The sequence below is a fragment of the Petaurus breviceps genome, unplaced genomic scaffold (assembly GCF_028583685.1).
Source record: "Petaurus breviceps papuanus isolate PSGF00001 unplaced genomic scaffold, PetGlider_PUasm1.0 90633, whole genome shotgun sequence".
NCBI classification, from domain to species: domain Eukaryota; kingdom Metazoa; phylum Chordata; class Mammalia; order Diprotodontia; family Petauridae; genus Petaurus; species Petaurus breviceps.
The window spans coordinates 2753916-2770483 of NW_027187293.1; the positions used below are offsets into that span (position 1 = coordinate 2753916).

The window sequence follows — 16568 nt, forward strand, 5'->3', positions numbered from 1 at the left end:
CCCATGTCTCAGAAAGTACCTTTGTATATATACTGTCATCTTCATTTCTGTATCTGGGAGAGCTCCCTTACACCAGGGATGTGTTGAAGCCAAGCTTGAGCATCCCTAGGAGAGACAATTATTAAATTGTCAGTCTGAGTATTTGTATCTTGGAAATAGGTGAATGCTATTAAGGCTTTATTGTTTCATTAATTGTTTAGACCTAAGAATGTGATGCGGAAAATGCGATTTAATAATGCAGATTAAACTTAAAAGTGTGCCATGCATACATTTTTTTTTCTGAAGAGCCTGTTGTTAAACACTTACCAACATACTCCTGTCTTACACCCTCAGTTAGCTTAGACTTAAGGAACTTAAACGTGTTACTATTAGCTTAAGGAAGCAATGAGTCTCTCTGAGCCTCAATTTGCTCATCTATTAATGAATAGGTTAAGAAAAATAATCCCTTGATATTTCTTCTGACTGTAGCAAACAACTAAAGTAGTATAGTATAGAGGGAAAAACACCTGATCTGGAGGAAATAACTTGGGTTTAAATCCAACCTCTGAGCTTATCAATTCTGTAACCTTAACAATAATAATGATAAGATAGCAACAGTAATGATAAGCATTATCATAATAAAATATAATATTCCTGATATTATTAGATAGTATATTATAATAAAACATTAATATAATTATAATAGAATATAACTGTTATTGTATTATCATATTAATGATAAAATGTGACATTAATTTTAATTATTCTTATCTAATTATCATTATTCTAACAGTTAAAATGTATCATTGTAAGGTTTGCAAAGCACTTTACATATATCTTGTTTGATCCTTACAGCTCTGTGAGGTAGTTGCTGTTATTATCCCCATTTTACATATGAGAAACAGAGTCAAACAGAGGTTAATAAGTTGCCCAGTGTCATGTGGCTATTAAGTGTATGAGGCTGGATCCACTGTGTTCCCTGGCTACCTCTTAATCTCATTCTCTTCCTCTGTTAAAGAAGGATAAGACTACCTTTAATACTTATTTCACAGGATTTGTGAGGGTCAACTGGAATGATGATTAAAGTGCTTTGCAACAAAATTTAAAGCTTTTGTTTTTAATTAGGCACTTTTATGTGTCCAGGATTATTTCAAAAGTAAATGATATATGATCTTAAAGTTGAATATCTTAGAATTCATTTAATCAAACTCCCACTGAATTCATGAATCCTGTCTACAATATCCTTGGCAAGTTGACTTCCAGACTCTACTTGAACATTTTTATTGATGAGAAACTCACTATCTACCCAATGTATTTCTCATAAGGCAGAATGGTGTAGTGGAAAAACTAGACTTGAAGTCAGGAGACCCATGCCCAGGTTTTGAAGGCTCCTCAGTTTGAAATTTTTTGCACTCCCCCCTCCTACCACCTCCGGCCAAATGGGAGACAGCAAAATTTTGTACTGTTTCTTTCCCAGTTTTTCTATAAAGCAAATACTGAAATCTTACGTGGTAGTGCTTAGAACTAATGGAATTTAGGAATACTAATTAAACCCCTTCATTTTACAGATTAAAACAGAAATTCAGAAGGTTAAATTTCCTTAGGCCAAATAGCTAGTAAGATGTTGAGTTGAAATTCAAACCTAATTCCTAGCATTTCCAAACTAGCATTTGGTACGTATGAATTCATATTATTGTTAACTTATTGAAATGTAATTATCATATCACCTAAATTTCCAAATATATCCTTCCCTTCCCCTTCCTCAGAGAGCCATCCCTTATAGAGATGGGGATAGAGATAAGTACCAGAACAGCGATTTCATTGGGATAGGGAAATCCCAGATGAGGAAACTGTCTACCTATGCAAGTTAGCATCTTCTCTGCAACACAAAGTCTTACAGAGTTAGGTATCTACAGCAGTGAGAGGATGGGTGACTTGTCCAAGGTCTTACAGTCAGTACACACCAAAGTTGGGACTCATGGCTTCAAGGTCAGTTCTCTATCTACTATGCTATGATAATTCTAATCCAAAAGAAATACAAAGTGGTGGTGGTAGGGGGGAGTTCAGCATTAATTATTAATACTTTGACCAAGTATGACAGTATTATCATCTATTATTATTAAATAGAAGAACTTTCAGGAAGAATGGAAGGATAGAAGTGTAATGAGAGGAGCCCCATATATATTAAGACCCACATGTAGCATAGGAGTGGTTTAAAGGGAGGTAGACTAGACATCTCTAGCCTCTTCTCTCCATGCCCTTCTTCAAGAGAGACTTTAATTCCTACCAGGAGGAAAAGCAGGAATTTGGGACTGGAGGCCATTTTGCTCTCCTCAGAGAGAGGTGGCTGGGTTAGAACTTATCTGTTCACTTAAATATTATTATCTTCTTAGAGGGTACAGTTGGATTCAATCTAACTTCTGATCACTATGTGGGGGTAGGAACAACCTCTATATCTGAGAATTGACCCCTTCCCCATCAGATACCAATTCTGTAATGAACACACAAATAAACCCATTTATTCAAATTGGTAATAAAACAGAAATAAAAATATATATATGTGTGTAGGAGAACCAGGCAATGAAGAGTGAAGGAGCTCTCCCATTGGGAATGAGATAACTCATCTCAACCAAGAGAGACAGTTGTGGATTTCATTGAAGGGGGAATTCTCCAAAGTCTCTAATAGAGCAAATTGGAGATTGGGACTCAATGGAGACTGCTGACTCCACTCATGTCTTTCCAGAATCTTTTCCTTCAGCATCCTGAAGTGGGTTGGGCCTCTTCCATCTTCCTTCTCAAAGGTAGAAGTCAAAAGTTTTCAAAGAAGATTTCAAGCTCAACAGAAGTCTGGGCCTCACCCTCTCCTATCCAACTCTGTCTCACAGCCCTTCCCCCCTCCCCCCTTACACAAGGCAGGGCATTCATCTCTACCCCTAAAGAGAACATCCAATATCAATGGGCTTTGGGGACAAGGATTTCATTTAAGATAGAGGGAAAGAATTGTTACTACATATGGTTATGGGGAAATCTCAAAATAGATTATCCAAAGGGTTCTTTGAATGTATATACCCATAACTACAGCTACTTGAATCCCAGCAGTTTCTGCTGCTGTCATTGAGTGGCTGTTGGAACTTTTGGGAAAATACTCAGAAAAAGAGACTTCCAGTGCTTTTCTTTCCCTTACCCCTTGTAACTCAACATGGTAATCAGCTGTATAAAGAGGTCATTGACATTTATGTCCCCTTACTGTTGTAACTCTAAGCAGGGATCTCTACTTGCCTTCTACAGGACCAGGACTGTCCACTCTGAGACCCAGTTTTGAGATCCTCTAACAGGCAGAATAAAGGTTGAGTTTCTCTTTCCTTTAGCCTTTTAATGTGATAGTGAATCTACTCATCATTTTCATTGAAAATGACACCATATTTGCATAACACAGAAATTCCCCAAAGGCAATATCCTATATCCTTAAAAGAAGCCTTGAAGAGAACTTAGCAATTACATTTATAATGGAATGAGCAATTATAGCATAGAAGCAGATATTTCATCCTTTTTTTTCTTTAAAACTTTAGGGATATAAGTGGGAGGTACCTAAAAATTAGGTTATTCAAATTTCCTATAAACCTTCAGCTTGATTTTTGCCAAGTGTAATATCCAAAGGCATGAAATGGAGGAGGAAGAGAGATTGTACTTTCATATAATTTACATTTTTGAGGCCAGACCTGTGATTTCACTGATATAGAGATTTGTTAGTGAAGAAACTATTTTTACCAAGGCTGATTAGTGTCTGAGTTACAGATGACTGTCCTACAGGATTACTTGTAAAACCAAGCAGATATTATTTCATTAAAGTCTATCATTTTTGCCAAGAAAGGAGATTAAATTACCTTTCTTAGGCCATATTGGTAGTAAGAAGTCAAAGTGTGATTTTAAACTTAGGTCTCCAAAAGTATCATTGTATAAGTGCAGACTATTATTTTTAAAAAATCATTAAAATAAAATTTTCATATCACTTTAATTTGCAAATGTATCCTATTTACCCTTATCTTCCTCCTATCCTGTCCCCTCCCTCCATAAAGACCCATCTCTTGTAGGGACAAGTCTAGGAAGCAATAATTCAGTGTCAACTATCTATTAGGCACTTTGCTAAGTACTAGGGAATACAAAGAAAAACAAAAAATAGTCCCTGCTCTCAAGGAGCACACTGTCTTACGAGTTTAGTTGTTCCACCTAAGTCACTTAACCTCAATTGGCCTTGATTTTCTCAAATGCAAAACTGCAGATCATAATAACACCTTACTCATTCACCAGTTGTGCGACCCAGGGTAAATTGCTTCATCTCCCTCAGCTTCATTTTCTTTTGGTTTTTTTTTTTTTAAAGCAATCGGGGTTAAGTAACTTGCTCAAGGTTACACGGCCAGTTATTTCTGGGTGTGGTGCTGAGTGTCTGAGCCCGGGATTCGATCTCCAGGTCATCCAGACACTGGAGCCGGTGCTCTTTCTCGCTGAGCCACCTGGCCGCCCCTCAGTTTCATTTTCTTATCTGTAAATTGGTGATAATAATAAGACCCATTATTGTCACCTAATAGCGTAGAGTTGTTGCTTCCTCATTCCAGTTTCCCCATCTCTAAAGTCAGGAAGGTGGATCAGATAACTTCCAAGACATACCCCCACCCCAACCAGCTCTACATTTGTGGTGCAATGATCTCCAATCATTTCCCTTTATAAACATCTTGCTTTAGCCAAATAGATCTTTTTACTCTTCTCTAAACATTCTCTGAGTAGTCTCATCTTCACGCTTTTTCCTTTGGTTGTTCTCCTTCTTCATTCTACTTCATTCATATTCTATCTAGCTTCCAAGTCCAGCTTAAGATCTACCTCCTTCTTCAGATCTTTCTTGACAACCCCTCCAACCTTAGTACCTTACAAACTCTTTTAGTACTTACTATTTGCAGCACTCATTTTGTACTTACCATATACTCCTTGTTATGGATAGATATAGATTTGGATATCTCTTTTTATGTAGATATAGATATAGTTATTCTTTCCACATTGTGACTTTACCCATTGCAATATTGATATATCACAGATTGGCAAAAGAAATTAAATAGGAAATTTTGGGGAGTTTTACAGAAGCCACAGGTGACACGTTTCTGAGTTTTTGGAAACTCAGAAATGCATTAAATACATATATATATATATATATATATATAGTATTACATATCAAAATAATTTATCTTTTAATATAATAATTTAGAAATCTTCTCTGGTATGAAGCAAGGGCCAAAGAATTTCACATAGGTTTTCCAGATCATGGGAGCATTGTGTCTCTAACCCCTGTGATGTGGAAGGGATAACTGTAGAAACATTTTATATCTATCTTTTATCTGAGTGAAAGTCAGTACTTTTGTTTCAGTAATTTTGTTCAGTCATGTCTGACTCTTTATGATTCCATTTGGAGTTTTCTGGGCAAAGATACTGGAGTGGTTTGTGAGTAGTTTGCCATTTCATTTAATTTTCATTTTATAGATGAGGAAACTGGAGTAAACAGAATTAAATGACTTGCCTAGGGTCACATAGCTGGTAAGTGTCTGACACTGGATTTGAATTCAGTTCCTCCTCACTCGAGGGTCAGCACTCTATGCACTGTTCCAAACAGTTGGCCATTTCAACAATTCCCTTTTAGATGGAACAGCATATGCAATGTCTAACTCAACCCCACCACTCAAAAGAAAATGAAACCATTATCATTCTTACTACATAATCAATCCGTGAAGTATCTATTAAGTATGAACTATGTTCCAGGTACTGTACTAGTCCTTGGGATACAAATCCAATGATTAAAACAATCCTTACAGGGGATTTTCATTCTAATGTTAGGGATAACTAAGACATATATGAATATATAGAGAATAAATATGAAGAGAATAATACAAAGTAATTCAATGCAAGGTAGTTTGAAAGGGAGGGCATTAGCAGTTGAGTTCTACAGGAGCTCGAATAGAAAAGACGTGTCAAACTTTCACAGGCCCCATGAGATCCACACCATTCCTGAGAGCCACCTGAACCAGATTAAAATTCAAATGGGAAATATTTGACAAAAGAAATAAAATACAATAAAATAAAAATAACAGTACATTTGAAAACTAAGCCAATATGCTCCCCACAGAGATCCTTATGTGTCGATTAGTGGTCCCAATTGTTGTTTGAGTTTGACACTGCTGGTCCACAAGGTAGGGCTTGGGTTGCATCTTGAAAGAAGTGTGGGAATTCTATGAAGTGGAGGTGAGGAAAGGACTTTCCAGGCATGGGGAGACAGTCTGAAGGACTGAAGGAGTGAAGGAGGTAAGGAAAAGGGAGCATACCAGGTGATCTTGCTAAAGGCATTTAAAATACTTGGTAAGACATTCAAGGAATTTTTGGTTGGTATTTACAAGCATTGAGAACATTTCCTGAGGAGGTAAGGGGTTTTCTCCTTGAGATTTTCTTGAGCAGAGTCAGTGCTCCAATAACAGTTTTACCTTGTTTACAGAGGAAAAAACAAATGTTGCTCCCCTCCCCCCAAGTCACCTTTTTTTTTTTTTTTGATAGCGCTCTTAATTTTGCTTTCCATGATCTGTAAAGATGAACAGGAATGGTGTTTTTGAAACTCCAAAGACAAGTTATCTCAGCTACATTTGATTCTAGGTTCACTTTAGGTCTTTTTAGGCTCTGAAACTACTAAAGGAGTAAATCCTTTTTTGTTAAAGTGGCCTTTAATGCAGTTCTATGTGAGGAGCACCTGATGGTTATGTATCTTATAACCAACTCAGAACCAGAGAGGATGTTATACAAATGGGGGCCCTAGAAAAAGTTGTATAATAAATAATTACATAATTTAAGGATAGAAGTGACTCCAAGATCCAATGACTGTTATAAAACCTTTGCTTTTAGGTTCCCCAAATGATGCTATAACCAGGACAATGTAACTTTTTTTTTCTCACACTGTGATAATATTTAGAGCAGTTATGTCAACTCAGATAGAAATGGGGACTTCTAAACTGTACATAAGGATCCCTGAGGCTGCATATTGACTTAGAAAGTGACATATTAATTATATCTGTTTTTTACTGTATTTTTATTTATTTTGTTAAATATTTCCCACTTACATTTTAATCTGGATCAGGTATGACTCAGGAGTCTTGGAGGCTCAGTTCTGGCTATGCGTTTGAAACCTCTGATTTAGAGGTTGCTGACAGCACCTTTTCTCCATCAAGTACAAAATCCACTGAGTTTAGTACCTAGTTAGCAAAAATAATTGATCAAAATTGGAAGTTCCCAGGGAATCTGTCCTGCTGGATGGTCCTCATTCCTAACATTCATCTATGATTACTGTTACTTTATATAGGATCATATATTTAGAAATAGTTGTTGAGCCTAACCCCTTCATTTCATAGATGATAAAATTTAGGCACAGAAATATTGAATTGCCCATGATCACATGGGTGTTAAGTGGCAGAACCAGTGTTCAAAGCAAGAGCCTATGCTTCAAAATCCAAAATCCTTTCCATTATTCCATTACTACCTTTACTTTGAGGTAAGGAAAAAAAAAACCAACACTAATAATGAGCAATTGAAGACCTATCTTTATTTAAATGGACTTCTTTGTGGCACAATCCCCAGACAGCTAAATTTACTTGACTTGAAAAAAATGCAATTCTAGTGACCAAAACATCAAGATTACACTGAAAGTTATCAAAATAGGTCTCTCGCCCAGAACTTAAAAGTGTCTTATATTTCTAGGATGTTAAGAGATGCTTAAGGTTATACCTTAAAATAACTTAGTGAGATTCAGTGGTGATATTCCTATCATTTACATTGCACAGATGAGGAAACTAAGATTAAGATAACCAAAGGGACTCACCTGCTTCATGTTTGGTCAAAATAGGAAACTGCTTATATTTAATCTTGTTCATACATAGTTGTTTTCATGTTGTCGTCTCTATTAAATTGTGAGTTTCTTAATGACAGGAAATGTCTTTTGCCTTTCTTTATAACCCCTAGAACTTAGCATAGTGCCTGGTAACTAATATATGCTTAATAAATGTTTATTGACTAACTCATTGACCTCATAAGCTTGGTGGAACTGGATTTTAAAATAGATGACAAGCTTAGTGATTTTTTAAGTGTGTGCCACTTTTTTGTTTTTGGCTATTCTCTCTTTTTAAAAAAAATAATTCATTTATTTATTTTTAGTTTTTAACATTCACTTCCATAAGATTTTGAGTTTTTAATTTTTCCCTTCCCTTTTCCTTCTCCCTCCCCAAGATGGTATGCAGTCTGATATAGACACTACTTATACATTCATATTAAACATATTTTCATATTAGTCTTTTTTTTTTTTTTGCTTTTTGGAGGGGAGAAGGTAGGGATTTGGGGTTAAGTGACTTGCCCAAGGTCACATGGGTAGTTTTTTGTGTTAAATGTCTGAGGTCACATTTGAACTCAAGAACTCTTGACTCCAGGGCCATTGCTCTCTTCACTGCGCCACCTAGCCACCCCTCATATTAGTCTTGATGTAAAGAATGGAAGGAACCACAAGAACAAAGAAACAAAACAAAAAAACAAAAGAAAAGGAGAGCAAATCGTATGCTTCTATCTGCATTCAGATCCCAAAGTTCTTTCTCTGGATGTGGATAGCATTTTCCAGTGTTAGTGTTTTGGAGTTGTCTTAGTTCCTCGCATTGCTGAGAAGGGCTAAGTCTGTCAAGGTCAGTTATCACACAATGTGGCTGTTACTGCCTATAATGTTAGCTTGATTCTGCATTTTTTTTTGGCTATTCTTGTTACTAGGGACTGGGCAAAGCAAAGGAGAAGAGGGGAATAGGTAACTCACCCCAAATCATGTATTTTCATTTTCTTTTTAATGTGTCTGACAATTCTCTTCTATTATCCATGAGTTAGGCCCAAAAGAGAGGAGTAATAAGTTAACAAGAATTATTTTTTTTGACATTGGGAAACATAAATATCATCTCTCTAGATCAGGATTCATTAGCCAATAGATTGGAACACACAGACTGATCTCTAAGGCTTGCCTGGAGGAAGCTAGTTGGCCCAGTGGATGAGTGTCGGACTCAGACTCAGGAAGGCCCAAGTTCAAATCCTTACTCATTTACCAGCTGTGTGATCCAGGGCAAATCACTTAAAACTCCCTGAGCTTTATTTTCTTGTCTATAAATTGGTGATAATAAGAGTTGTTGTGAAGATCAAATGGGCTAACTTATGTAAAACATTTTGCAAACCTTAAAGCACTATGTAAATATAATTATTGTTATTATTATTATTATTATCTGGTTGATTTTCATGGTGGCTGGTTCCTGCTGTCAGATTATTTCACATGGCTGCTATCCCCCCCTCTCTCTACCCTGTCCAGTGACTTTCACACTTGGCACTTAGCCTATCTCATCCCTTTCAGCAATAAAAAATAGTGTGGAAAGAGGCTCAGGATCAGCTTATTCAAAATGAAACTAGCAATATACTATGCCTGTGCATGGAAATTCGAGGAGAAGAATGTTTTAAATATGACCTATATATAAGTCAGAAGGCATACTATTGAATGAAGTTCATTGTCCCTGAAATTTCTGAAATGCTATACTTAAAAAAAAAAGGTGATGAACCAGCTCCTAAAACAAAAGAATAATTACAAATGTCTAAAATATAGGGTGGAATGATTTTTATCTTGGTCCCTTGTAGAGGAGGATGTATAGGATTTAGAAGCCCTTTATCCCTAGTTCCTTCTTGCTACCCTATCCCTAACACAGTATATCTTGCCAGCACCTGAATAGCTTTTTCTATTCAGAGAAATGTGTGATATTAGACAAGCAATATTGTGTTATAATTTTAAACACCCTCCTTTGCAGAGCTAGGTAATTGCTAGAGGTTGATTTCTATTTTCCCTGCTTGGCATACATCTCTAGTGATCTCTATGGAAACATATGTATCACATGACACATGATACTGTAAGTCAGCATTGTATTAAAGAATGAGAGCATTGTGAGCTGAAATATATATCCTTGAAGTTTATATATTATATATATATATACATACATATACACACATATATACATATACACATGCATATATATCCTTGAAGTGTGTGCATACACACACACACACACACACACAAAGGAAATTGGGATTTTTTTCTCATTCCCCTTTACATGAATGAATCCTTCTAGAATTTATTGAGTTTCCTTTTGGATTTTCTTCTTAATTACAGTAACATCTCTCTAAAATATGTACATAAAAAAACTGTTATCTGAATATGAGAGGGATTGGAACTGGACCTGGGAATTATTGGTATAATGAACTCCTAGGTGAGAAAATTCCAATCAGTGCGGATCTTTGAGAATTGCCTAGAATACTTACAGCCAGTACATGTAAGAGGTAGTACTTGAACCTAGGTTTTTCTGTCTTCAAGGCCAGCTCTCTAGAAACCATTCCATGTTTCCTCTCATAAAGAATATTAAAGTTGCCTCTCAGTAAAGAATATTAAATAAAATTAAGTACAGTTCTTCTCTGGGTTTTCTTGTAATATAAATGAGTTCAGTTGTTACAATCTGATACCAGTTCATGAATCATGAAAAGGTTGCAATCATTACCTGTTAGGAGCTGCTAAAATGTGACTTTTGCATGTTTGGATTTCCCAAACATAATTTGTGATACAAAACGATCACATTTTAGAAGCCTAATAGGATATGATTAACTTTGACAAATCACTTTCTCTTTCTGGGTCTGTTTCCTTCCCCTAAAATGAAGGGATTGTTTGGATTACTCTTTAACATCTCTTCCTGTTCTAATTCTATGATTCCTATACTTCTTAGGTGACCATTAGTTTTAGCTGCAACCTGAGTGTTGAGAAGAGATTGTATCTAAGAATTGCTTGTTTGTTATTTGTCTTTCTTTGATGACAATGACTTTCCTGATCCATGGTTAAAGAATAGGGCTTACGTTCTGAGCCGTTGTTCCAGGGTCGGTTTTGAAGTTTCTCTTAACCACATTTCCATGCTTTTTTGCTTGGTCTCTCTCATAGCTAATAGTTTCACATGTTTGCAAAAGTTTTGGTAGAGTGGAGTGAATCTGTTAGTCTGCTGCTATCTTGGAGTAGCAGAGTTGAGCAAACTTTCTTCTGTGCTTGAACCTATAAGTAAGGGTTACCTTACTGTAGTGATCTAAGCAACTCAGCTCACCTACCATAGATGATATGGATAGAAACAATATGTGCTTATTTTAAAAAATTGCTTTAATTTATGGTATATTTGAAGATATAACACCAACACTATGCTGCCATAAACACAGGAATGTTTCCTGAAGGAGATGAAATTTAAAGCAAAGGTCCCACACATTTCCATGCCCCTCCATGCTTCCCAGTGAGATACAGAAATAGAATGTTATGCCTAAACAAGCTGGAAGGAACTCGACAGAATTATTCAATCGATTGCCCGGTTGGGACCACAGAGACCATTCCAGAAAGATAGTTCTCACTCCTCTTAAGAACTTTTGGAGAAGAAGGTTATTTAATATTCTATGGAAAAGTATGACAGCACCTGAAGAAATTCTTTCTTAAGCCTTCCCTGCTACCATTAAACCTAGGCCCTCTTATTCTATCATGGTGTAAATAAAGTATAGCTGCTTGTCATTTCTCCTACAAACTTTTCATGTCCCATAACAATCAGCTTACATTCAGAGGAATTCAGTAGATCCCTCACTTTATAATTTCCTTTGACTTTTTAAAGAGAAAAAATGCTGTCCAAGGTGGGCTCTCACTTCAACAAAATTACTGGAATTCCAAGACATCTTTTCTTAGTTCCTTAAAAAGGGTTATAAACTTGTTTACCATGCATTAACTCTGAACCCTCAGTTCCTCATACTTGCAGTGGGTTGATAGAAAGTTTTTTCATGAAAGTTTTTCAGCTTCCAAGTGTGCAAAACAGTGTACTTTAACATGAAGTGCCTTCTTCCAGGTTACACAAAAAGTTAGACACACAGCCTGGTATTTCCGTAAGGAATAGTGTCCCCAGATGGCAGGTCCAAAACACATTATTGCCTAGTTCTTTTCATTCTGAGTCTGAAATTGTAATTGGATTGCAAAGACTTAGCCCTCTGAACAGAGCTCTGGCCAACCTAAAATGGACAGGAAGAATATAATAAAATATGTATTCTTAGCCATGGCTAACGTATTGATGTTTTTCTGGATGACACACTTGTTGTGAGGGATGCCTTCTACTTGGGGTGTGATGGTTGATAGGTTAGTGATTGCTATAAAAAAGAGCGTCAGTAACACTCTGTATAGTACAAAAATAAACAAAAAAGGGCAGAAGGGGATATAAACAAATGGAACAGTTATGTTGCCACCTTGTTAAATTATATTTACATATATATATATATATATATATATATATATATATATATAAAGCATACTTTTAAGAAAACCAGCTATATAAAACCAATTCAGTTTCTTATAAATACTGTTTCTTACTTCTGTTTGTATATCAAAATATTTGTGTTTGATAAATAAGTTCACAAAAAAAGAAAATTTAATTTTGTAAAAAAGTGTATAACTAAAGAAGACAATGGGAAAGAAGCTAGTTCCTTTTTTAAAACTAATTTTACTAACTACTAATAATTTTGCTGCTTTTTTATACTCACTATTTGTTATTCTATATCCTGCAGCCAGTATCAGACTTCCTAGTTGGACATTTTCTGTGTGACTTGGGAGTTATCAGCAACATTTTTATTTTTCCCAATTGGTATGGCTTGGATTATCAGCTGCCAGCTGCCCTCAGGCACTTTGCCCAATAGTGACTGGGATGATGAGAATTTTTTGTTTGTTTACTTGCTAGAAACCACTTGCCTCAAAGAGAAGATACTTTTCTCCCATGCTTTGAATGTTTTCTCTCTCTATCTCTGCCTCTTGGCTTCCTTCAAACCTCAGCTAATATCCTACCTTCTATTAGGAAGCCTTTCCCATTGTCTCTTCTTTCTGTTTCCTTTCCTCCACTGCTTACTTCCAATTTTTCCTGTGTATAGCTTATATGTATATTGCTATTTGCATGTTTCTCCCCCATTAGATTGTGAGTTACTCAAGAGTAGAGATTATCTTTTAATTTTTTTGTATTCCCAGCATTTTTAAGGCTCTTTGTTTTTTTTTTATAGCAATCACTAACCTATAAGCACAGTGAATAGTTGTTTGTTGACTGATTGACTAAACTTGGGGAAAATCACACCAAGACCTACCCATTTTTACTTCTGGCTTGTCTCCTGATTAATTCTGTGATTTCAAAGGTAGTACATTGGGTTTAGTCTGTTAACATTCTCAGTAATTCTCCAAATTTCAGAAACCCTTCTTCTAATCATCATGACCCGAGGGAAATCTCTTCTTCTATTAACTAATTTCCTTCTTCTCAATCTTGAAATAACAATTTTAGGCTTAGACAAAATAATCATTAATGGCTATGTGATTTATTAGAAGAATCAAGTAAAAACACAAATAAACATTCAAATAAGGTACAAGAGACTGTGATGGGGCTTACAGTCAGAGTTACCTCTTTTTCCTCTCCTCTACCATCCTCCCAGATGGCCTGAGGAGGGTTGCTGAAGAATAAGATTGAAATTTAAATAGTGGGTCGAACTTTGTGTAGAATTGTACTCTGGGGAAATAGGGGAAAAGAAAAAGCTGTGGACTGACTGTCAATCTTACGAACCACCAAAACTACAATTCAGCTCTAGTTCACTCCTACCGTATGCTCTTCTTCTTTTTGTCTCCTGTCTGATTTATGTACTCAAACACTAATGTTTCACTTTCCTCTATAACTGTCCATATGCTTCCTTCAAAGTTTGGGTAGGAGTCCTTTCCTTAAGGTCACTGGAACAACAAAACAAACTGAAATTGTACTGAATGCTTATGAACACTTAAGCCCAAATATTCTCTATTAACCTGGGAAGGTCTTCCAAAGTCTTTGTTATCCCAGAAAAGATCTTCATTCTAAGCTTTCAGCAACCAATGAATACATTCCCTGGATACTCCAACCAAAATTTTGTAGCCCCTGAAAAATCACTCGTGGGTACACTTGGCACCTGCAAATGTGCTCTGCAGACATCACAATAACACTAGCATTTGGTGTAACAAGAATGAGTATATGAACATCATAAGTAATCATCCCATAGTTCTGTTGATATCAAATCCACATTACCATTAGATGCAGTAGACACAGCACAAAGCAAAACACCACTTCACTGGTTGATTTGATGACTAAAATTCTACATCACATGCAGACATTACAAGAGTGTGTGCATGTCTATGGTACACATTCAACCAATCATATACTGCAAAAAAAGCTAACCCCAGAAATATCAATAGTTTCAGATAACTGCAATACACATATAATCATCAGGCTGTATACAAATAGAAAAATCATGCACCTACAACAAATATGTAGCTACAGAATATGTAAGACACTAGCAATAATTAATATTAACACATGCAATTACACACTAGGCATATATGACTTGGGGAAAAATTTATGTTGTTGTCAGACTCCCTATATAGTCACTTCTTATAATTTTTCTGTTAACAAAAGTTAGCCTAGCTATAGGTAAAATAATTCTAGCTATTTTGTGACTTACTGACCTTTCACAGGATTGATATCTAAGTTGGCTGATCCTTATCATTGTCATCAGATGGATAGGCCTGCATTATTCAATTAGAATTTGTTAGGGGCCTAAGATGTCTATCTGGATTTTTAAGCTCTATGTATATTGTGTTTGTAACCTATGTTCCTGACCTCTGAGATTCTAGGCAGGAAATATTATTCTTCTGGGACAGCCAGGTGGCGCAGTGAGTAAGAGCACAAGTCCCAGAGTCGGGAAACCTGGTATCGGTTCCGGCCTCAAATACTTAACACCCACACAAAAATAACTGGCCTTGTAACCTTGAGCAAGTTACTTAACCCTGATTGCTTTAAAAAAATATTATTCTTCTGTGTTCAGCCTTCCTCCAATTTGAATTGAGGTCTTCTTTAGTTCTAGACAAAATCATTGGGTTAAGGAATATAGTGTTATTTTTACTGGAAGCATCTCCTGAGCTAGCCCCTCTTTGGTGGTTAAATCCCCCCATATACCCTGATTAAGCTGGTTTATTTTGAGCCCAAAGATATCACTACTAAAGGAGAAGAGAGGAAATGGAAAGTCTTAAAAGCATTAGAAAATACATAGCCATATGGATCCACAGGTATTTGAGATATCCACCTCAAACTGAAGGCTCTGACCATGTGTCCACGTAAAGGCAATCTGTACTTTATATTATGCTTTCCTGCCCATGACATGTCTGCTTTGATTCAAATGGGCTAAGATAAAAACTTCTCAATTCTCCACACTGTAGAAATTTGAGCAGAATTTTCTTACCATAGGTGATCGTCAGCTTTGTAGACTTGATGAACTCGACTACTTAATTAAAGGAATTTCATAAATTGATTCTGTTGGATTCAGGGGACAGTCACAGTACTATTGTTTTGAAAACCCAACTAATTCTGATAAATGTCAGAAGCTGCTCATCAATCTGAAAAATGCATATCCTCTTCTTGGGGTGACTATTGGATCTAGAGTTAGCATCTTGACAGTATATTCCAGAGATAATTATAAGTGTGTTACTAGTACCAGTCTTAGGAGAGGAACCTTTTTTTTTTTTTGCTGTCTTCTGACTGGCTGCACCACTTTTAAAGAGGCTCTTTAAATACCATTCCGTGAAGATAGTACCAAGGTGAATAAACTACTGCAAGGCATTTATGGAGGGGATTATGGGAGCTTTTCTTTGCCAAACTGGGCCATAGCCTCTGGTTTTGGAAACATCATGACCAAGTAGAAAAAAAAGGCTGTCAGCAAAGAGGAACTGGCCAGAGCAACTTTAATCATTATCCTCAATAGCACTGGTTCATACATGGACATGTGGACTTAATGAGAAAATTAAGCAGGGGGTGTTTGTTGGAACTTTTCTTTTTGGAAAATTAATACCATGTCCATGAGACTTTTTGTGTATTCCTTGAATTATTGTTCTAAGAGGCAGATGAAAGCACTTTTTTCAGAGCATGAAGGTTATTTTGGAGCAATGGGTGCTCTCCTAGAGCTATTGAAATTACCCTGATCTGTTGTCTGAAATTGCTACCAGAGCTTTCCACAACCACAATAGGATATACAGACTTTTTCCCTTAAAAAAAAAGATGTATCCCATTCATTGGCTTTTATCCTCATAGACTATAATCTGAGTCAAAATGAGTGAAACGACGGATGTATTTAGAAGAAATGTTGAGTTATGCCAAGAGAAACCTCTCCAAGAAATGACTATAGAGAGGGATGGATGCTGCCTATTGCACTGAGTATCCCTTGTTAAAATTCATTCAGTAAAGTCACATTAAGCCTATCATGTGGGAAATAGTGGTCACTCAATGAATCCTCTTCAAGGGAGCTGGTCTGTCTTCAGCAGGCAGAGATTGAGTGTCTCATCCAGGATATTAAAAGTCACTCACCTCATCTGTATTCTAATCTAATCATAGCTTTTG

At 36.3% G+C, this 16568-nt stretch overlaps 1 protein-coding gene and 1 pseudogene across 2 annotated transcripts in view; both read left to right on the plus strand.

Moving 5' to 3' along the window:
• The window catches only part of RGS7 (regulator of G protein signaling 7), a 690838-nt gene that overhangs the window by 273756 nt on the left and 400514 nt on the right, over positions 1 to 16568 (plus strand). The gene's annotated exons all lie outside the window — the stretch shown is intronic.
• On the plus strand, positions 15337 to 16153 carry LOC138143221 (pantothenate kinase 2, mitochondrial pseudogene; annotated as a pseudogene).